This window comes from Delphinapterus leucas, chromosome 1 (genome assembly GCF_059928025.1).
Source record: "Delphinapterus leucas isolate spDelLeu-1000000601 "Yukka" chromosome 1, BTC_Dleu_Yukka2, whole genome shotgun sequence".
NCBI classification, from domain to species: Eukaryota; Metazoa; Chordata; class Mammalia; order Artiodactyla; family Monodontidae; genus Delphinapterus; species Delphinapterus leucas.
The window spans coordinates 187,567,586-187,590,217 of record NC_143129.1 but is presented as its reverse complement, the minus strand read 5'-3'; the positions used below and the strand labels follow the sequence as shown (position 1 = coordinate 187,590,217).

The 22,632-nt window shown below is 49.8% G+C and overlaps 1 protein-coding gene across 1 annotated transcript in view; it reads left to right on the top strand.

Moving 5' to 3' along the window:
- AJAP1 (adherens junctions associated protein 1) overlaps positions 1–22,632 on the top strand; it is a 111,027-nt gene that overhangs the window by 9,980 nt on the left and 78,415 nt on the right. The gene's annotated exons all lie outside the window — the stretch shown is intronic.

The following is a 22,632-nucleotide window of genomic DNA, read 5'->3' as shown; positions in this document are numbered from 1 at the left end:
TCTCAATTCTATGGACCAATATGGTTTGTGAAAATAGACCAAGAAAATCCTTAACAAAATATTAACAAATATGCAAATTCAGCAATATATAAAAAGAAGTGTATACCATGGCAAAGTGGGGTTCATTCCATGGATGCAAGGATGGTTCAATATTTGGAAATCAATCAGTGCAACCTATCATAAGAAAAGGCTAAAAAAGAAATATGATCATATGTGTTTGATAAATTCTACACCTATCTATGATAAGAACTCCTAGAAAAAAGCAATAGAGGAGCACTTCCTCAACTTGATAAAAAACATCTATAAAAAGCTGCCACTGACTTCACACTTAATGTTGAGAAACTGGACAGTTTTCCCCTGAGACCGGGAACAAGATAAGGATGCCCACTCTCACCACTATTATTCAACATAATGTTGGAAATTCTAGCCAGTGTGATACAGGAAGAAAAGGAAATAAAAGACATACAGAAAGGAAGAAATGAAACTTTTCCTATTTGCAGAGGATATCATTGTCTACATAAACATCTCACGTGATCTGTTAACAAACCTCCTAAAATTAATAAGTGAATTCAGCAAGGTTGCAGGATACAAGATAAATGTACAAAAATGGATTGTATTTCTATTAGTAGTTAACACATGGACACTGAAATGAAAGAATGCAATACAATTTACAATTGCTCAAAAAATGAAATATCTCAGTGTAAATCTAACGAAACTTATGCTGACAACTTGTATGTTGAGAACTACACAATGCTGATGGAAGAAATCAAAGAAAGTCTAAATAAATGGAGAGACATACCATGTTCGTGGATGGGAAGACTCAACATGGTATGAATGTCACTTCTTCTCAGATTGATATAGAGGTTTAACACAATTCTTATCAAAATCCCAGCAAAATATTTGCACATATAATTCTAAAAATTTTATGTAAACATAAAGGAAGTAGAATAACTGAAACAGTTTTGAAAATGAATAATAAAATGAGAGGGGTCCATCTATCTGATTGTAAGACATTATACAGCTACCATTATCGAGACTGTGTAGTATCAATGAAGGGGTAGATATACAGATAAATGAAGCAGAATAGAGAATCCAGTGATAGACTCCCACAGATACGCACAGTTGATTTTTGACAAAGGTGCAAATTTAGTGGAGGAAAGATAGCATTTTCAACAAATGGTACTGGAACAAAAAGACATTCAGAGCCAAAAAAAAAAAAAAAATCCTCACCTTATACAAAATTAACCCATAATGGGTCACACAATTAAACGTAAAATGTGATTATAAAACTTGAAGGAAAAAAAAGAGAAAACCTGAAGGATATGGGGCTACACAAATGGTTCTTAGACTTGACTCCAAAAGCACAATCCATAAAAGGAAAAACTGATAAATTCGACATCATCGAAATTTTAAAATCGGCTCTCTGTGAAAGAATTTTATGAGGATGAAAAGACAAGCTTCAGGGAAGGAGGAGGAGAGGATATCTGCAAACCACATATTTGTCAAAGAACTAGTATCCAAAATACATGAAGACCTTTCAAAACTCACAGTAAAAAAAATGGAACAGTCTAATTAGAAACAAGTAAAGCCATGATGGGGTGTTGCACCAAAGAGGGTATTTAGACGGTAGAAAAAGCACGTGGAAAGATGTTCAACATCACTGGCCATTAGACAAATGCAATTGAAACCATAATGAGACGTTACTATTCATCTACCAGAATGGTTAAAATTAAAAATATTGACACCAAATCCTGGCGAGAAAGTGGAGAAACTGGATCCCTCATACACTGCTGGTGGGAAGGTAAAATTTTACAGCCACTCCGGAAAGCACTTTGGTAATTTCTTATTAAACATGCAGCTGCCGTACAGTTGAGCATTTCACTTTTGGGCATTTATGCCAGAGAAATGAAGAATTCTGTTTACACAAAAACTTGTAGGTGAATGTTTATAGCAGCTTTCCTTTTTTTTTTTTGCGGTACTCGGGCCTCTCACTATTGTGGCCTCTCCCGTTGCAGAGCACAGGCTCCGGACGCACAGGCTTAGCGGCCATGGCTCATGGGCCCAGCCGCTCCGTGGCATGTGGGATCTTCCCGGAGAAGGGCACGAACCCGTGTCCCCTGCATCAGCAGGCAGACTCTCAACCACTGCACCACCAGGGAAGCCCCTATAGCAGCTTTCTTTATAAATAAAGTCTCAAATTGGAAACACCCTCAGGTGCCCTTAAGGGAGGTCAATGGCTAAACACATCATGGTACCTTCACACCACGGAATAGTATTCAGCAATAAAAATGAGGAAACTATTGGTACATGCAACAGCTTGCATGAACCTCCAGAGAATTACGCTGAGTGAAAAAAAGCCAACCTCAAGGATTACATGCTATATGATGATTCCATAGCATTCTTGAAATGGCAACATTATAGAAATGGAGAACACGGTCCTAGCTGTCAGGAGTTAGAGAGAGAGTGAGATATAGAAGGGAAGAGAATAGCTATAACAGGACAACCTCAGGGACCCTTGTGGTGATGGGAAGCTTTCTGTCTTGACTGCATCCCTGTCAGTATCTTGCTTATAACATTGTACTGTGATGTTGTAAGCCGTTACCACTAGGGGAACTGAGTAAGGGTGCACAGGATTTCTCTGTGTTATGTCTTGTAGCACTTATGAACCTATAATTAACTCAAAATAAAAAGTTTCATTAAACTAGTATTCTCTACCTCACTGTCAAAGGTTAGCATCTGATTGTGTGTGTGTGTTCCCTCTTTAGGCACCATGTATTTGGATTTAATGACAGTCATAGGTGATGTGGAAATGGGGAAAGGGGTAAAAAAATTACCAGATTTGCTCTTTTGATTCTGCCACACTTTTCAGCGTGCAGAATGCAGTAGCATATGAACGTGTGGTGTTGCTAATGTGATGAGATCCTTTACCAGTGACAGTAATGAATGACCTGGTGCATAATTATTGGATAAGAAGAGCTGTCCGGATCCTTACATAAATCAGGTCAGCTCTGAAAATAGTGCAGTCTTTTTGGGGACAGCCCCACTTTCCTGCCCTGGCACATAGGGTGGCATCAAGACCATGCTCTAAGGAAACACAAGAACAGTTGGTTTCTTGTTTCCAGATCAGTAAGACAAGAGCCTCAAGTTTGTGAAGGCACAGTGTTCATTTGTGTCTTTGCTGTTTTCACTTCATTTGGTCTTTATGATAAAAGAACTGGAGTGTGTGTGTGTGTGTGTGTACGCACATATGCGCTTTATTAATGCTTGTGGAATGAAGTTGGGTAACGCAGTGGGAAACTCTATGTCAGGTTTGACTGTGAGCCTCTGAGATCCCATGAACCACACCTGTTACTTCTCTTTTTCTGTCCTTTTATGTTCAGCTAGGAGGCACTGAAACACAGTAGTTCCAGACCTTTCCATAACCTGGCTTTGCACTAAGTGACCCAGCCAATCTATACCGCTTCAGTCTGTCCTCAGGATCCACATGACGACTCTGCAAAGCAGGTGTTGCTGCTCTCATTTTACAAAGGAGGAAACTGAAGCTCAGAGAGGTTAAGTGATTTGCCCAAGGTTACACAGCTGGCTAGTGGGGGAGCTGAGATTTGAATCCAAGTTTCATGGATTCCAGGGTCCATGCATGCTCTTCCCACTGTCCCCTATGGCTCCCATGTTTTATATAAAATCTCCTTCTCACTCCCCTGATTAAGTCACACATTGCCCTTCTGAGAGAAACAAAATAAGATTTAAACTAAACAAAACATAAAGCCGAGAAGGACCCAGATGCTGTGATGTCAGGTCAGCACTTTGTGGATCTAGCCCTGACTCTGACATTACAAGTCCCTCAGGCACCCACAATTTTAGGTAAAAGTTTTGTAGTCTAAGTAAGAGACGATTTTGCAGCAAAGAATTCATAAAATGTCATTGATGAAAACATACCTGTGCCACAGATACAGTTATTCAATCTATTTACTAATTAAAAATAAATATGTCACCAAATCCAAGGAAGCCTCTCTTGAAAGCTCTTGTGAAATTAAACTGGGAATTAATGAATGACCACACTGAGAAAGCTGGGTTTAACATAACTTAGAAGTCTGGATAAAAAGGATTGCCCACCACCGCGTGCGTGCCTGCGTGTGTTTATTGAGGTATAATTTACGTATCATAACATTCACCCATTTTAAGTATACAATTCAACTTCTAGTAAACTTACTGTGTGTGCAACCATCATTGTAGTCATCTTAGAACATGCCCATCCCCACCACCCAGTAAGATCCCTTGTACTCTTCACAGTTAATCCCATTCCTACCCCCAGCCTCAAGCAACCCCTCATCTGACTTTTGGCTCTATAGATTTGCCTGTTCTGAGCATTTCCTTTAAACAAAACCAGACTTTTTTTGTCTGGGTTTCTTCACTTAGCATAGTGTTCTTGAGGTCTGTCTACGTTGTGGGCTTCTTTATTTCTGAGCAGCATTCCATTTTTTGGACATACCGCACTTCGTTTATCCATTCATGTCTTGATGGGCATTTGGCTTGTTGCGACTTTGTGGCTGATACAAATAACACTGCTGTGAACATTGTTTCCATTTCTTTCTCCACCCCATGTACTTTGTAGCCATCCATGTAAATGCTTTGGCAGGGGTGGGGGTCAGAGAAGCCCTTGGTGTGTTATTCATTTAGTGGAAATGCACAAGCCAGGTATCCGGGATTCCACCTCTGGCTTTGGATTTGCTCCTTCCCTTCGCTCTGAAGAGAAGAGCTGACTACACATAAGCCATTGTTTATTTGTTCATTTTTCATGTGATGCACATTTACTGAGTGTCGATTGTGTCTCCCCAAGGTGCTGCATTTTGGCGAGATAAAGACCAGGACAAAGTTTTCCATTCTGCCTTGGTACAAAGCTACTGTGAAGGGGAACATTTTGACTCATTAGAGCAAGGGCTCCTAGCTGGCCTGGGGGTGGCTCCCATGGCTGGACGGAGGCAGCCTGTGGCCTGGGGGTGGAGGGGCGGGGGTTGGCAGGTGGTCCTGCAAAAAGCTTCCCCACCACAAAGCATCCTCCTGCACTCAGCCGGCATAGCTGAGGCAGCCTGACGGGGGCAGCTGTGCTTAGCTGGGATCCTGTGCTTTCTTCTAGTGGGGCAATGATGCCATTTTAGGGAAATCCACCCTCATGGACTATCTTCCAACAACAGCTATCATTTCAGATGAAAGAGACAGTGCGGGTCTAGAGCTTTTGGGTTTGCTGTGTTGGCTGCAGAACCTCCGGACCACGCCCACCTACTGGGGGTGGGTTGCCAACGTCACCTCACACAGGTCAAGGATGGTCCTGGGAGTTAGCCGTGATTTTGGAGATGGAGCAGGGTGCGTCCGCACCTGATTCTCTTTCCTTAAACGAACCTTTTTGGGTGAAGCTCTGCTGGGCTCCCTTGTGGTCCCGTTCGAGCACCTGAATAACACAGCTTGCTTTGACAAGTCTCACCATTGTCCTCCTGGCCTGGCTGCACCCAAGATCAAAAGTAAATGTTGTCCTGTGGATCCAATCCCCCAAACGGATGCAAAAACCCATCTTAGGCAAGGAATTACCCGGGGATGGCCGATGGGCTTCATCGGTGCGCAGCCACTATTTTACAAAACTGACTTTTCTAAATGAGAATCAGTGACTACGTAGGGTTATATCTTGCATACTTACAAGGAATCTCCAGAAACCATGGGACCAGACTGTGACAAAAGTCTCAGCCTCCAGGCCAGCTGAAGACCATGTTCTCATGCTTAGCAAGGAGCACATTGTGATGAGGGGAAGGATCCACCCAGGAGTCTGTTTCCCTCACTCCTCCCACCCCCCTCTTTTTTGTAATGAGAGAATGCAGGACCGTACCCAGATGCTGAAAAAAGCTGTGCTTCCTGCCGAGGGACACGGTGGCTTTCAGAATGCAAGGATTCTTTAGGGAGCCAATTATGCAAAGACAAGAGTAAGCATGTTTATTTTTATGACACCACATTTCAAAATCCCAGAAAATGTTGGTGGAATGGCCCCATTAGGCGCCGGCCCCTAGTGCTGCGGTATCACACCGGGCGGGTATCGGGGGGGGGGGGGGGTGCTGGCACGCCCTTGATGAAAGCCCCGCCCTGGGCTAATTTACTGCCCATTACTACCCTGTCCCCAGCTTCCTCCTTCCCTTAGCATTTTCAGGCTAATTTGAGTCTCTTCACAGAAGCCTGATGCTCTAGAAAACCTGAGGCTCAAGCTCATGCAGCTGGCATCCCTTTCCCAGGTTCTCGTCCCCAGGGTCATGGGGGAGATCAGGGCTGTGTTTTTGTTGCACCAGCCACTACGTGGCGCCCCGAGGGTGTGCTGCCCCAGGACGGCAGCTCAGGCTGGCTCCAGGCCTGACGGGGCCGAGGAAGAGTTTCTCCTGCAGCCTTCATTCAGCAGGAATGGTGGCCTGCCCCTGGTGCTGTGATGTGCTGGCCATGAAGACAAGGGACCCTCTCTGGCCCTGCAGGGACTTTTCATCAGGGCGGGAGCAGAGGTGCAGGTGGAATTGCAGGAGCCGAGAGGAAGAAGCAGGAGCTCCTGGGAAGACTTCCTGGAGGAGGTGGCACTTGGCCCCCATCTGGAAGGAGGAGGAGGGTGTGTCCAGACAGAGGGAGCAGGGTGGCTGCTGTTGCTCAAGGAGCACTTGTGGTGCACGTGCTTCACAGCCAGGGGCCTGGGGGGCACCTAAGGGTCAGTGACTTTGTGAGGATGGCCCCCCACCCCTAGGTGCCGGGAGTGGGCAGGGCCAGGTGACCAACGAACAGTGCCGAGTCAAGGTGGAAATTTCCAGTAGGAAAGGGAAGACTGGGGGATTGGTTCCTCCTCAAATAATGTCATTGTGGTCACTGCTTCCTTTGCCCACATGTGGGTCCAAACCTGCGTAGCAGTAAAGATGAAGGCCCTCTTCTTAAAGTAGCTTAAGGAGAGAGCTGGGGTGTGTGTGTGTGTGTGTAGGTGTGTGGGTGGAGGTGTGTATCTGTGTGGGGTGTGTGTATGTGGGGGGTATGTATATAGGCGTGTGCGGGGGTCTGTGTGTTGTGGGGGGTGTGTGTGTCTGTCTGTCTATGATTGTGGGGTGTATGTTAGGTTTTGTGTGTCTTTGTGTGTCTCTGTGTGTAGGGGTGTGTACATGTGGGTGTGTGTGTGTTTTTGTATCTGGGTCTGTGTGGTGTGTATGTGTGTGTTGTGTAGGGGTGTCTGTGGAGTTGTGTGTATGTTTGTGTATCTGGGTCTGTGGGGTGTGTGTGGTACGTGTGTGTTGTGTAGGGGAGTGGGTGTAAGGCGTCAGTGGACGTGAAAATCCGCAATTAACAAATCTTTGCCCTTTTCATCCATCAGCTACCAAGCAGTTCAAACACTTTAATTGACAGAATCTCTCAATAGCCCTCCAAGGTCAGGAGACATCATTAGCTTTATTTCACGGATGGGTAAACTGAGGCAGAGCAAGGTTAAGCCGTTTTTCTAAGGTCTTGCAAAGTCAGCAAAGGAACTTGACCAGACTCCCGGGCAGCCAGCTGTCTAGCCCCAGTCCTGGGAGGGGGACACCAGAGAGAGCACAGCACATCCTTCTCTTGTTCTATGTGTTGTGCGTGTCCTGAAACCGGGAGCCCCCACCTGGGAGACGGGGTGCCTCCAGGGCTGATGTCCATGGCAGCTCCTAGAGGTGATGGGAAGGGTGGACTTCGAACCAGCCCCCTCCATAATCTCCTTCAGCCCCTCCCATCATTCTAAGACCCCCTCTTGTGTAGGAATTCGAGTCCTACTGAGTCACACGCAGGTAGAGTTTATGTCAGTGGCCACAGTGAATCTTTGGATTTCACAGGAGGGACCCAGACTCGGCCACCAGGAGGGTTCCAGACTCAGCCAACACTCCTTTTTTTTTTTTTTTCAAATTGAGGTGAAATTCACATAACAAAATTAACTGTCTTAAAATGTACATTTCAGTGGCGTTTAGTACAAACACCGTATTGTGCAACCGTCACCACTAGCTAGTCCCAAACTATTTTCATCTTCCAAAGGGAAACTTGGTACCCATTAGCTGTCACTCCCCATTTCCCCTCCCTCATCCCCTGGCAACTACCAGTCTGCTTTCAGTCTCTATGGAATTGCCTATTCTGGACAGTTCATATAAATGAGATCATACAGTATGTGACCTTTGGTGTCTGGCTTCTCTCACTCATCCAAATGTAGCCTGAGTCAGTGCTTCATTCCTTTTTATGGCTGAATAATAGTCCATTGTATGGATGGACATTTTGTTTTCCATTCATTTATTGGCGGTGATTTGGGTTGTTTCACCTTTGGCTATTGTGAATAGTGCTGCTATGAACGTGAGCGTACAAGTGTCTGTTTCAAACCCTGTTTTCGATTCTTTGAGGTGTGTGCCTACATGTCAGCACTTCCCAAACATGAGTTTCATCCACACCTGCCTGGGTTGGAAATAGCTGCACCGCTTGTATGATCTTGGGCAGTTCCCATGGTCCCTCCAAGTTTCCTCATGTGAAGGATGGGGCTGTCACCCCATGTGGGGCTGGGAGAATGGTCACGGCGTGAAAAACACAGCCCAGCGCCTGGCTGCCCAGTGACAGAGCCGACCCCAACCCCTACCCCATCACAGAGCAGCCAGGTTTCCGCTTTGCCTGTGGTCCCAGTGCTGGAGCCCTGGGCACGGAGCAGCTGTTTCATCTTTACTCCTAACACATCCCTAAGGGCAGAGGCTCGGGTGAGAAGCAGCGCTTTTTGTAAGCTCTACACCAAAGAGGGATTATGAGCCATTTGGGGAGTGGATTAAAGCAGTTGCCCCTGGGATGAATCTTATTCTCGGTGGCTTTTGCTTTCCCCTCTTCCTGGACCTCAGAGCTGAGCCATGTGGTCTATTGAAAAACACCTGAGCCGACGTTTATCCTTTTAGTGAGATGCCAGCCTGGATCCCGCAGTTAGGTGGGACCTCTGTGACCCAGCCGTGGGCTGTGAACTTGGAGTTTCCCCGGTGATGAGCCTGCTTCTTGAGCCCGTTGCCTTTCCTTGAGAGCTGCATCTTGCTAGCACAGAAGTGCGATGCCCACTCTGCTCTTGGCTCCTGGGACACTGCCACCCCTCTGGTCCAGTGCCCAGGTCCCTGATAAGCGACCCGGTGAAGGTCTCACCACCCAACCTCATCCATCTATGGTTTCCAGTCCTAAGAACCTGCTGGGCGACGTGTGAAGAAAAAGTGTGAATCAGGAACAATCCCAAATTAACTGGAACATGGTTTACCAGAATGTTCTTTTGCCCTCTCCCTTTCGGAGGAAGGGGAAAAGCAAACCACAGTCCACCATGTCAATAGGGGGATTTAAGTTTTAGGAAAACATCTTTTAAGTGATGTCCTGGCATGGAGATCATTTGAGAAAATGTCCTGAACCTTATTCATCATTCCTCCTCAGTGGAGGTGATGGTAATAGTAACACTTGCTGGTATTTTAGAGTTTGCATCACACATCCCATGCATCATTTCACTTGTTCACAGTCATGAATAAAGTTGGGTGCTTTCGCTCATTTTAAAGTGGAAGAAACTGAGGTCCAAAGCATAATGGTGATGATGATGTTGATACGAGGACGACAGCCTTCATAAAAAACAGCAATAGCAGGCAACTGTTACCAGGAGCTTACGATGTATCACGTAGCATGAATGCACCGTCTTTCTTAACACTCATGCCCGTTGGAGCGTCGGAACCTGGGTCTTCCCATCGAACAGGTGCGGGGCCGAGGGCTCAGGACAGGCCCGCCTTTCCCCATCACAGCCCAGGAGGTGGAGGAGAAGGACCTCTCCCAGGCCCTGCAGTCCTTCTCCAAATGCCCTCCCGAGTCTGTGCTCACGTCATATCCCCGTTCATCCAAGGACGTTGGCATGATGACATGGAAACCTTGTTAGCCATGCTTCTAAATCTAAAAGGTATTGGCCCATTATTTTTCCTGCTTTTGTAGATCTGCAGACAGAACAAAATTGAATCCGTGGGTAACCAGAAAATGTAATTAATGGGAACACAGAGTTTCACAGGGAAGCTGGTTAGAGCCTGCTTTCATTGTGATGGTCTAAGTGGGAACCTGCAGTGCAGACCTCCCACGTGCACGCAGGTGCTACAGCAAGGATGATACTTTTGGAAGTGAGCTCTCCAGAGCACTGTCCTTCCCCATTTGGTGGAGTCTTTCAGAACCCCTCAGCCACCATCCCTGGTTTCTGTGGCTTGAGGCTCTCTCAGCTGCTTGGGAATTGTTAGGACATGTAATTTAAGCTAAGTACTGGCTGTCTCCTGGGTGTGGACCATGATGGGGGGTTGTCGTGGAGCCCATGTCTGTACTGGGTGGTGGGGGCAGTCGGGGTCACTCGGACCTTCCATGGATGGACCTTTTGTCTTCCAAATGTTACCAAGGCTACTGGACCCCAAATCACTGGAGCATGAACATTGAACACACACATTGAACAAAAATGAAACAGCCGAACCTCCAGGAGCCACAGGGCCACACGCAGTCAGATGTTCCAGTCTTGGGGGCTCTACAGGGATGGAAGACTGTTTCTGTAGGTGCTTTGCCCATATGGTGTTGGGATATAGTCTGTTTCTGTTTGGGACCCTGCACTGTGCTTCTGATGATGGTAAGCCTGAAAGTCTGGGAGCAGAATGTCTGGCAGAAACTCCTCAGATAGCCCCAAAGCAGCCATTTCCGGGGACCGGGACCCAGGGTAGAGGTGCTTCCATTGCAAATGCCAGCTCTCTCCAAGATCATTTCCAGGGAAGAGGCCATGTCTGTCTGGTGCATTATGGGATCCCCAGTGGTGTATGTCTCGGTGGGCGATGGGAGAGAATTGTGGCTCCCAAGCAGGTCCTGGTCTGTGACCATGATGCGATGCTTTGCCCTGAATATGCCACCTGAACACGAAGGGGACTTTGCAGAGGTAATTAAGGTCACTAATCAGTTGATCCTAAAATAGGGAGATTATCCTGGATTATCCAAGTGGCTCCAGTGTGACCACATATGCCCCTAAGTACTGAGACAGAAAGATGGAGAGATGCAGCAGGGGAGCAGGGAGATTCGAACCAGTAGAAGGGTGTGATGTGGTGTGGATATGGAGAAGGCCACCCATGAAGGAAACGGGGACCTCAGTCCTGTAACCATGGGGACTGGATTCTACTGGCTGCCTGAGTGACCTCAGAAGAGGACGCTTCCCCGGGGTCTTCAGAAGGAGACGCAGCTTGTCAGTGCCTTGATGTGAGCTGTGCAACTCTGAGCAGGGGACCAGCCACGCCACTCTGGACTCAGACCCACAGAACTGAGGTTCTGTGGTGTTTCAAGCTGCTAAGTTTGTAGTACAGGTGCAGTTTGTTACGCAGTGTAGCTGACTGATACAAATGACTTAGGTAACGAGGTGCCCTTGATGTCCAGTTTTCTTCCCCCTGCCCCACTCCTCCTGTCTGTCTTCTCCCCATCCCCTTCTTTCTTCCTTTCTCTCCTTCCCTCTCCTAAGGCTTTCTCAGAATTAGTGGTTCAGGAGAGGCTCCACTCCTGAGTCAGGAGCAGAGAATTTGGGGCTTTCATGGACTGCATTGAACTGCATTGCCCCCACATAGGGCAGCCAGATAAAATACAGGATGCCTAGTTATGTTTGAGTTTCAGACAAACAACAAATACGTTTTTGGTATAAGTATGTCCCAAGTTTTACACAAGATATCCTTATACTAAGAGCTGTTGATCTTCTGAAATGCAAATGTAGCTGGGTATCCTGTATTTTCATTTGCTAAATCTGGGTGCCCTAGTCCTGGAGATTACAAACAGGCTGAGAGCTTGGGTTGCAGCTCAGGACAGTGGGCAGGGAGAGGGCACTGGAGAGAGGATTCAGTGAGAACCTTTGGGCTTTAGGAGCTATTATGTAGGTCAGGGGCCAGCAAACGACAGTCTGAGGGCCATATCCCACTGCTGCCTGATTTTATAAATAAAGTTTTATTGGCACATGACCACACCCACTCACCTGTGTATTGTCTGTGATTGCTTTTGTGCTACAAAGAACAGGATTGAGTGGCTGTGCCAGAGACCCCTACCCAGCCCACAAGCCTTAATCACTTGCTCTCTGGGCTTTTCCAGAAACAGTTTGCTGATCCCTGCTGTGAGGTCAGAGGTCAGAGGGAAAGCAGAGGAGCTGGCAGTGGAGTGAAGGACTGAAGTCAGACACAAGGGCGTACTTTCTGACCAGAAGGGCAGCTGGCCGGGGCTTTGCACACAGTGGGCAGAAGCTCTTGGGCACTGGTCTGGAGCTCAGGTTTGAGGAGAAGATTGCAGAGCCCCAGTTCTGACTGCACAGGGGACAGGGTGGAGTAAGCAGGCTACACCCTCCTCTGCCTCCCATCTCCATATTTCGGGGTCTCTGGCAGAAAGTTCTGTGCAAACAAAAGCCTCCTTTCATCTGCATGTGCCTATTTCTGTCTCGTTGCCTACTTCTGCTCTTCCTTCTTGACATTCAGCGTTTTCAAACACAGATTCTGCACAGGGCGTGAATCATGTTGCCATGTGGCCATGGAGACGTTGTCTGGGGTGCTGGCTCCAGCATCTCCTGCAGGCTGGAGAACGCTCTCCCTTCCCCATGAGTCCCAGATGTCAGAGCGTCAGGACAGGAGGGAGGGGGCGGGACCCAGAGCTCATACTGTGCCCTCCTCTCCAGCCACCGTCCCTCTCCTGAGCCCCTCAGGAGCCAGTGATGGGAGCATGCTTATGCAGAGTCAGAGGGTGCTATCCCCAGGATCACTGTCACTTCCTACATGGGGTCTGGTGCTTGGGGGCCCCAGGACCACTTCCAACACCAACTGAAGCATTTGGGGGTCCTCAGTACCAACCTCAGGTTCAGTAATTTGCTAGAGGCTCTCCCAGAACTCAGAAAAGCTCTTATACTCACAGTTAAGGTTTATTACAGGGAAAGGATGCAGATTAAAATCAGCCACGGGAAGAGATGCATGGGTGGAGTGCAGGAAGGAACCAAACACAGACTCCCAGCTGTCCCTTCCCCGTGAGTCAGGACATCTCACTTTCCCGGTGACAGTGTGTGACAGTGCACGTGGAGTGTTGTCCCCCAGGGAAGCTCACCTGAGTCTTGGTGTCCAGTGTTTTCTCTGGGGCTCGGTCACATACACCTGGTTGACCGCCCACGTGGCTGACCTCAGCCTCCAGTCCCTTGGGAGGTCAAGCAGATACTGTGAGCCCCAACCTCCCCCCACCCCCCAAATCAGACTGTTAGACTGTTTGGTGGCCAAGCCCCCAGGAAAACACAGACACTCCTATCAGGCAGGACATTCCCAGGGCCTGGACCCACCTCCCAGTGGCCATAGGCAAAGGGCAGACCTCTTTGGTCATGGTTAAATCCTTTACTACACAGCGTGCCTTACACCGGGGTCTGAGGGTCCCACATAATCCCACTGTGGACAGTGGTGTAGCCAAAGCCAGTTAAATGTTGCCCTGAAGGCCTTCTGGGCAGAATAACAGATGGAGAGTGGTTTCTCCTTGAATCAGCAGGACGTCCTGGGGTGTCCAGTGAAGTTGCTGCAAGAAACAGCATCAAAGCTGCCTCGTTTCCTGCAGGGACTCAGACACTTGCACTGGAGAGGAAGCTTGTGTCCTTGCCCAGGGACAGCAGCCCTGTCGGTCACTCGCTGCTCCCCCTCCGCCTCCGTAGCCTTAGGATGCTCAGCCTCTTTCAGGAGAGGACCCTTTGCCGCTTGGTTCTCCTGCTGCAGAGATCAGTGGGCACCGTGTGTTTGCCTCGTTTCATTTTGGTGCCTGTGTATTAGTCACACTCCTCCAATTCCCTCATCTCCTATGCACTTGCTCGTGGTTTTTCTTTTTTTTTCTTCTTCTTTTTTTTTTTTTTAAACCAGTTCCAAAAAAAGATGATTTGTGTGAAGGGAGTGAAAATTGAGTTTATTTACGACAAATTCAAACTTTGGCAAAGAATTCCAGAAGAGGCTACTGGCTCCCGAGATGGGTCTTGTTGCGTCACCATCGTATGTGAAGTTTCCGGTCCAGCTGGCTGGTGAGACTGACCCTCGCTTCTGTCCTCCTGGGGTCCCTGAGGTCAGCTTCTGCACCAGCCCTTCTCAGAGACAGTAAAGGGACCCTGTGAAGTCCGCCTTCAAATAATACACACATCAGAAGGAAGAAGGAAGGCAGTTTCTTGGGAACTGCAGCCCAGAGACTCCCTGGACATTGATCTGGGGGTGGGACAGATGGGCCGAGGGAGGGAGACTGGGGATCGTTGGGTCCCCTGTGCGTCTGTCATCGGGTTTCAGGGATGACACAGCCCTCAAACAGGCCTTGTCTTCCAGTGTCTCGCCAAGGGCCAGGCACCACAAAAAGGGCAACGTGAGGATTTTAGCCTCTAGATGCCAATGGGGGTATTGCGTTATTGAATTTGCTAAGAGTAGATAATATAGATGCAGTGGTGTTGGCTCCAGAAGTTAAAAAAAAAAAAAAAAAAAAGAGCACTGGGCAAAACTGCCCCTGTGAGCTGCTTTCTGTTGGGTATGAGGAGGAGGTCAGGCCTTTGCCCAGCCCTGGGGGTTGGGGCTCGATTTTGATGGGGGAGGGAGGGAGGTGGTAAAAGTCTCCACCTGCAGAAGCACCAGCTCACTTTTGTTTTCTTGACTCATCCTGGCTTCTTGGGACCAACCGCTATGCCCTCCCAGCCCCGCCCACCTGTCCCGGGTCTTCGTGGAGGAAACGATGTCAGGCTCCACCTGCAAAGAGGCAGCCCTGCTGGTGGTCTTGCCCACACTCGGGGGGCAGATCAGAAGGTGACTGCAGAGACCCTGACCCATGCCCACCACCCTCCTTCCTGTTCCATCACAGAGATGACCAGGCTGAGCCTGTCCCACCCAAAACCATGGAGAGAACTTTCCAGAAGTAGAAGCGACCATCTGGAGGGTCCCAATACCCAGCGTTTGCTTTGGCTTGTTTGTTCTCACCCCCAGACCTCTGTCCCGACATGTGTCCCTGGCCATCCGTGTCCAAGCCCACCCCCCAAGACCCCATCCCACAGTTCCCTGTTTGTAGGATATTGGGGACCACCTAACGTGGCCTCGTTGACCCTCTGGTTCCTTCTACTGGGACAGATGCTCCAGGAGAGCAGAGCTCTGTCAGTCTCACCCCTGCTGCGTCCCAGCCCCTAGCACAGGCCTGGCGCATCCTCAGCGGGTGTCTGCACAGGGTTGGTTGACCCAGTCGTGGACGGGTGAGTGATAGATGGACTGAACACATGGGCACATTGGAGCAGTTTGTTCATCTAGGAGGAGGGAAGGCTTGGGAGAGTCAGGAGGGGACCTGTGCTGCGTGAGCTGAGGTTCCCAGTCAGCAGGGCTGTTTAGGAGCATGTGTGGACCCTGTGACTGGACGGAAACGTGGGCAGGAGTCCCAGGGTGGCTGAGATTAGTTCAAGGTAAACAATGACGTCATTGTTGCAGGAGGTGTCCAGTGATACAATCACCCGCTCATGGAGAGAATGAGCTCCCCGCTAGAAGAGGCGTGTAAGCCCGGGCTGAGTGGCAGGTGGCAGGGACGGTGCAGAGGGGAGACCCCAGTAGACAGTCGGGGTGGGCTGTGATCTCAGGCGCGTTCTAGCTTGTTGGGCTCCCAAAGGCTGAGGCCTCTGACCTCACGCCCCTGCTTCCCCTAATAGAGAGGCTGCCTGGTGTGCAGCCCCTGTCGGGCCTGCTGCTGAGATTAATTGCTTTTATTTGTAGTAAGTGAGCTGTTCAAATAGGGGAGGGTCTCCACGGGAGATGGTCAGTGGCTTTTCTCTTCTATTCCCAGAGGGGATGGGAAGAGGATGGGAAGAGAGGGTGGGGTCCCAGAGGGGGTGGGGACCCCACCCTCTCCTGACCCACTCTGCTTTGCCAAGTGGAGGACAGAGAGGGGATTAAGAAGGGAAAGAAGGATTAAAAAGGGAAAAAAACCCCAAAAACCTAACATCTGAAACCAAAGCTGGCCTGCAGTGGGCGTGAAGCTGTGGCTTGCAGGAGAAACTCTTTTCAAGTCGGTTGGCGGAGATTCACATGGGGTGGAAGAGACTGGCCTCATAAGAAGGAACCAGCTAATGTTCCCAATGAAAACGACATGAAAAAAAAAAAATGTATGTTTGAGTACATGTTCGGGTCATTAAGAGCCAATAGTAAATATACCCATCCCATAAATGATGAAAATGAACCACTTTTTTCCCTCTGTTCATGGTGGTCCTTGGAGCTAACTACTGGTTCAAGTCAGAATGCCAATTCATTAATTTTAAGAAGAAATATTAGAGAATTCCCTGGCTGTCTAGTGGTTAGGACTCCAAGCTTTCAGTGCCAGAGCCCTGGGTTTGATCCCTGGTCAGGGAGCTAAGATCCCTCAAGCCGTGCTGCATGGCCAAATATAAGATATAAATGTGGCGTGTGGTGCTTCTGTTGTTCTCGTGAATAGTGGGTTTTCTTCCTGTGGGGGCTTGGTGAGTGTGGGTCAGTGGAGGGAACCAGTAAGTGTTGGCTTCAGCAGCCCCCAGTGGGACCGACTGGAGCATCTCCTGCAACATGTAAAGGGATGACCCTTTCTTCAGCACTAGGGGCCACATCAAATCCTCCCTTAAGAATCTCCCCTGTGACCTCCAATTCATGGGATTTTTGCAGGTTCAGTTGAGGAGGAGTGTGTATTTGTGAATCACATAGAAAGGTGCCTGGAACAGAAAGTGTGTGTATCACTCACATCAGTGAATCTGGTCCAGCTTTGTGCACTGCAGGGCCCTGCCTGTTTCTAAAGATGAGCAGTGTTTGTATTAGTTATCCATGACTGCATAACAAAGCACCACAAACTCAGTGGCTTAAAACAATTCATATGTATGATTTCCCACTTTCTGTGGGTCTGGAGCCTGGCCTGGCTTAGCTGGGCTCTGGGCAAGGCTGTCGTCAACTGTAGGCTGGGGCTGTGGTCTCTTCTGAGGCTCAGCTGGGGAAGGACCCACTGCCAAGCTCCTGGCTGTTGCAGCTCCTTGAAGACTGCCTGCCCGAGGGCTCCATTTCTTGCTGGCTGTCGACCTTTCACCCTGTGGCCCTCTCCATGTGGTAGCCTGCAACGTGGCAGCTGGCTTCTTCAAAGCCAGTGAGAGGGAGCGTCCCTTAGCAAGAGGGATGTTAGAATCTTAAGTGATGCTATCCTGGAAGTGACATCTCCGCCTTTCCTGCTTTCTGTTGGTTAGAAGGGAGTCCCGGGTCCTACCCACACTCATGGGAGTGAATTATATAAGGCATGGACACCAGGAGGCAGAGACCATGAGGATGGTCCACCACTGTGGTAAACTGCTCTGCTGGGGGTTCCAAATAATCGCTGACGTTTGTGGACATAATAGGACCATGGGCAAGGTGCACCTACCTTGAAACATCTCATACTCACAACAACCCTATCATCATCCCCTTTTAACAGCTGAGAAAACTAATTCTCAGAGAGGTTCAGTAACTTGCCCAAAGACACACAGCAGCTATCTGAGGTCAAGTGTGCACACCCATACCTGTTGCACCCCTGAAGGCCAAGAACAAGCTGCTGACTAGGACCCTGGGGGACAGCTCTATGCCATGAATCCACAGCTCCCCCCAGTCTTAAGACAGCACCCTGAGTGTCCTGTACTGCACTTCCTGACGCAGTCATTTCTCAGCAGCCCTCTTCACTGTCTGGTCCACCATAGCATTTACTCGATTTGTGCTTTGCCTGTCTCCTATCCCTAGAATGTAAAACCCCACGAGGTCAGAGAGTTGTATCCTGTGTCCCCAGACTCCAGAACAGAGACGTTCAAAGAGCAGACATTCAATAAATATTTGATGGGTCAGTGAATGAATGAATGAAAGACCCTCATGTCTTGGACTCTTTGGTAGGGACCTCAGATCATAAGTAACACCAGCTGATTCGTTTTTGGGGGCTGCCATAACAAAGGACCCCAAAGGTGGGGGTTTTAAACAATAGGAGTTTATTATATCAAAGTTCTGGAGGCCAGAGGTCAAAGACCAAGGTGTCGGCAGGGCCACGCTCCCTCTGAAGGCCCTAGGGAAGAACCCTTCCTTGCCTCTTCCAGTTTCTGACAATCTTTAACATTCCTTGGCTTGTGGCTGCATCACTCCAATCTCAGCCTTTGTCTTAGCATGGCTTACTTTTGTCTGTGTCTCTGTGTGCCTTCACTTTCTTCTTATAAAGATACCTGTTGTATTAGTGTTCTCCAGAGAAGCAGAACAAAAAGAATATACATATATATACACACACATAAAAAGAGATTTATTATAAGGAATTGGCTTACGTGACTCTGGAACCTGACATGTCCCAAGATCTGCATTCGGCCAGCTGGAGACCCAGGAGTGCCGATGGTGTAAGTTCCAGTCCAAAAGCCAGCAGGCTTGAGACCCAGAGAAGAACTAAGGTTTTAGTTCAAGTCCAAAGGCAGGAAAAGCCTGACGTCCCAGCCCAAAGAGGTCAGGTAGAAAGAGATCCTTCCTACTCAGCCTTTTTGTCTTATTCAGCTCTTCAACTGATTGGATGAGGCCCACCCACAGCAGGGAGGGCAATCTGCTTTACTCAGTCTACTGATCCAAATAGTAATCTCACCCAGAAACACCCCCCCCCGAGACACACTCAGAATAACATTTAGCCAAAACCCCTTGGCCAAGACAAGCTGACACATAAAGTTCCACATCACACCAGTCATTAGATTTTGGTCCACCATAATACAGCATGACCTCATCTTAATTACATCTTCAAAGACCATATTTCTAAATAAGGTCACATTCTGAGGTTCCAGGTGGACATGAATTTGGGGTATGCTGTTTATCCCACTATACCCCCTTGGGAGGCAAAATCTAGGAAGGAGTTCAGTTGTGGGTCTGCTGGGCCCACGGCCTTCTCCTCAGTAGATGCTCGTGTGTGAATGACCATCACGGGACTGCATGGAGGCATCACCCTGCTGGGCCTGGTTCTGGCCACCATCCAGGCCCCACTGTCCATTTCACTCCCTTGCAAAGCCATCCTCAAGGCTGGTACACATGCCAGGCAGAGACGGCCACCTGGGGATGGAGAATTACAGCTGTATTTTCAGGTGCGCTGGAGTTTTTATACCTAGACAAATAAAATTTGTTTCTACCCCAGTAAGAATGCAAAGTCACTGTAGCATTGCTACTTAGGAGCTTGGGTTCCATCACAAGCATCTTTCTAGATGTGTTTTTATATGGACTTTTGGCTGAAGGGGAGTAGAAATGGAGCCTTTCTCTGCAGGATTATAGTCTAGTGTCTTATAACGTATACAGTATATGAGCTAAATAATAGGTCTGTGACATTAGAATTCGGGTGGATTTGGAAACGTTGTGAAGATAAACTTCTGAGCAGGTTCTGTTTGAAATGGAGTGTTTTCCAGCACCCATTATTGGCTTAAAATCCTGAGGGGAAGAATTAAATAAATCAAAGAGACAGGTGCAGTTTTTAGATTAAACAGCCAAACTCATACAAAATCCCTTTGTCTAGACTGGACAAACGTCAAGTGTTATTTCAGACGTTTTGATGAAATGCCCACTGTTAACCGGCAGCCCGCTGAATGCCCGCACTGTTTGGTAAAGCCCCTTGGAGGCTCGTGTTTTCAGCACCGCGGACAGTGTGCAAAATTGCCACAGACTGCAACAGAGAGGGGTGTCCACTGGGCCACGCTGGTGGCATCCCCGTCTGCCAGCCACAGGCCAAGGAGAGGAGGCCAAGCGCCTGCCAGAGTCAGGGCGGGATGCAGCCATGCCTGCCCCTCTGGCAGGCCTCCAGGAAGAGGCGCCAGGGCCTTTGGGGATGGCCCGAGGCAGGGCTGCTCCAGGCGTTTCTGCTCACTCCTCGCCGGACAAGTCAGCTGGGGCAGAGGGGACGTGGCTGCACAGAGGCGATCCTGGGGCAGAAGCTCCTCATTCTGAGAAATCGCTGCGCCCCAGCATGGGTGTGGAGAAGAGACCTCCCTAGAAATGCCACATCCTGAATTGGCACCTCTGGCTGTGTCCCCTGCAGAGGAGAGGCAGGCCACGGCCAGGAAGCCGTGTGCTTGGGATCTGACAGACCAGAGGGGGGACACTGTCAGCTCGTGGCTCCGGGCAAGTCTGTCAGGGTCTCTGCCCAGATCTCCCCACCTGCAAAATGATGAGGGTGACAGTAGCCGTGGTGACAGCATCTCTCAGCCTGCTGAGTGCTGGACACCATGCTGGTCAGTCCTCAGCACCCCTGTGATGACCTACGTCATTGAGGCACAGAGAGGGTAAATTCTTAAGGCCACACAGCCAGGAGGGGCCAGGGCTGGGATCGATCTAGGGAGTCTGGCTGAGGGTCCGTGGGTAACACCATGGCCCATCAGGGCTGTGGTGCCATGGATTCGGGGATGCTAAACGTGCAGGAAGCTTTTGTCTTAGGATCGTGGTCATGGAGGTGCTGGTGTTGCAGGGATGTGAGGCTGGTTGATAAGGGTCTCTGTGAACGGTGACCCATTGTCTCTACTGAGGTTGTCGTTGCTACACTGGCCTCTCTCTGCTCGGGGATGCTCCGCCCGTGCCCTGGTCCAGCCTGGCCACCTGCCCTGCTTCCACCTTCGCCGTGTAGTTCCTTCCCTCGACCCCGCCCAGATCCACCCTCAGCTGTGCCTGTACCTGGACCACCTTTCCTCCGCTCTCCAGGCTTGAGGCCACATCAGCCCTCAGAGGCCAACTCCCGTCCCCACTGCCCCAGCCCTGGCTGTCAGGGGCCCCTTCCCAGCTTCCTCTCCCAGGTGGCTCCTGGGTGCCTGCAGAGCATCTACCTGGTTTTGTATGATTTCAAACCCAAGGTGCCTTGTGTGTTTCCTGTATCCCCACCCACACAGCACCCAGAGCCATGCTGAGCCTTCACGAGGCTTTGGACGGGGGTGTGATGATGATGGTTTTGTAAGGAGTAAGGTTGCATCGTTGTCAAGCTCCCCTTGTCAAGCCAGGTCCCCTCTGCCTTGTGAAGCCCAGTGTGCGGTGTGTGGGCTCCACCTGCACCACCTGCCAGAGACCCGGTTCTGCATTAATTGTAAGAGTCAGATGGCTCAAATCTGGACTCTTACCTGCTGTGTGGCCTTAGGTGCATTAATCACCCTCTCTGTGCCTCATTCTCATTATCTGTAGAAGGGGGTTAGTAACGACATCTGTCCTTCAGGGGCACAAGAAGATTAAATTAAGGCCTTTACAGTGCCGTGCACAGCGCCTGCCTGCAGCCCTTGTTCCATGAAGGGCCGCTGGCAGTCCTACTCAGCTGCAGGGCTCGGAACCCCCATCCCTGGAGGGCTTGTGAAAACACAGATTCCTAGGTCCAGGGTCTCTGATTGCGTGGGTCTGGCCTGGGGCCTGAGAATTTGCACTTCTTACCAGTTCCCAGGTGATGCTGGTGCCACTCGCCAGGGACCCACTCTGAGAGCCTCGGAGCCTGTCCGTTCCGTTTCAGTGGATCTTCTGTGACCTTGGTGTGTGCGGAAGGCAAAGTGACTCCACGAACTTAGGAGAGCAAAGAGATGTGGGAAATGGCTTCTCGGTGCATTTTGGGGGACGTGGCTTCCTGTACTGGGTGCCCGCAGCTTTTGCACATCTTCCGGCCTCAGAGCTGCAAAATCACCATGAGACTCAGGACGAGATGAAGTTGTCACTCACCATTTGTCTCATTCATTTCGCTGCCATTTGAGGTCCCTGCCTTGTGCCAGCTCTGGAGTGGGTACAGATGGGGCCACAGGGGCAGGAAAGGCCATCCCTGCCTGGGAAAGCCCCAGGTGGGACCTGGACAGGTGCCTCTGAGAAGGGTCAGGAGAGCACGATGCACAGGGCTGGGGGCCCAAGGAGGGCATGCGGGGTGGGCGGGGAGCCCAGGGGAGCAGCCCATAACGCCAGGGAGGATGGGGCCCTTGGGTGTGCAAGGGCTGGGCTGGCCGGGCTCAGTGGACAGATTTAGTTTCCTGTCTCTGCAAAGCTCCAGGGTTCAGAAAATGGGCTGCCTTCCGCGTGTGCATGGTGGGGAGTGCATCCCGGCTATTCGGGGGCAGCTGTTAAAGAGCTGGTAATTGTCCTCAGTGGAAACTGTTCTCCGTTTATTTGCTCCTGGCTCAGCATTTCTTGCAGGTTTAAGAGTTCACAGGGCACGTGGAAGGAGTGGGCCAGGAGATCGCCTCGCGCCTGGGGCGAGGGAGCTGCCCGCCACCCCTGTGAGCACGGCTTTCCCAGCCATCAGCTTAATGAGTGGCAGGAGGCAGAGTTCAGGGGAGCAAGACCCAAGGCAGCTCAGGGGCCTGCCTGTGGGAGGCAGAGGGTGGGGTTGGAGGGGCTGGAGCAGCAGGGAGGGGAGCGGAGGGGAGGGGAGGGGAGGAGGAGGAGAGGGGAGAGGGGAGGGGAGGGGGATGAGAGGGGAGGGGAGGGGAGGGGAGGGGAGGGGAGGGGAGGGGAGGGGAGGCAGCAACGTGAACAAATGCCCTGTATGTCCTGATTTCAGGAAGTTCTTTCCCTCCTGCTTCTTAGACATTCCAGATACATTGCCTTTCCTGGGTAGAATCCTGGG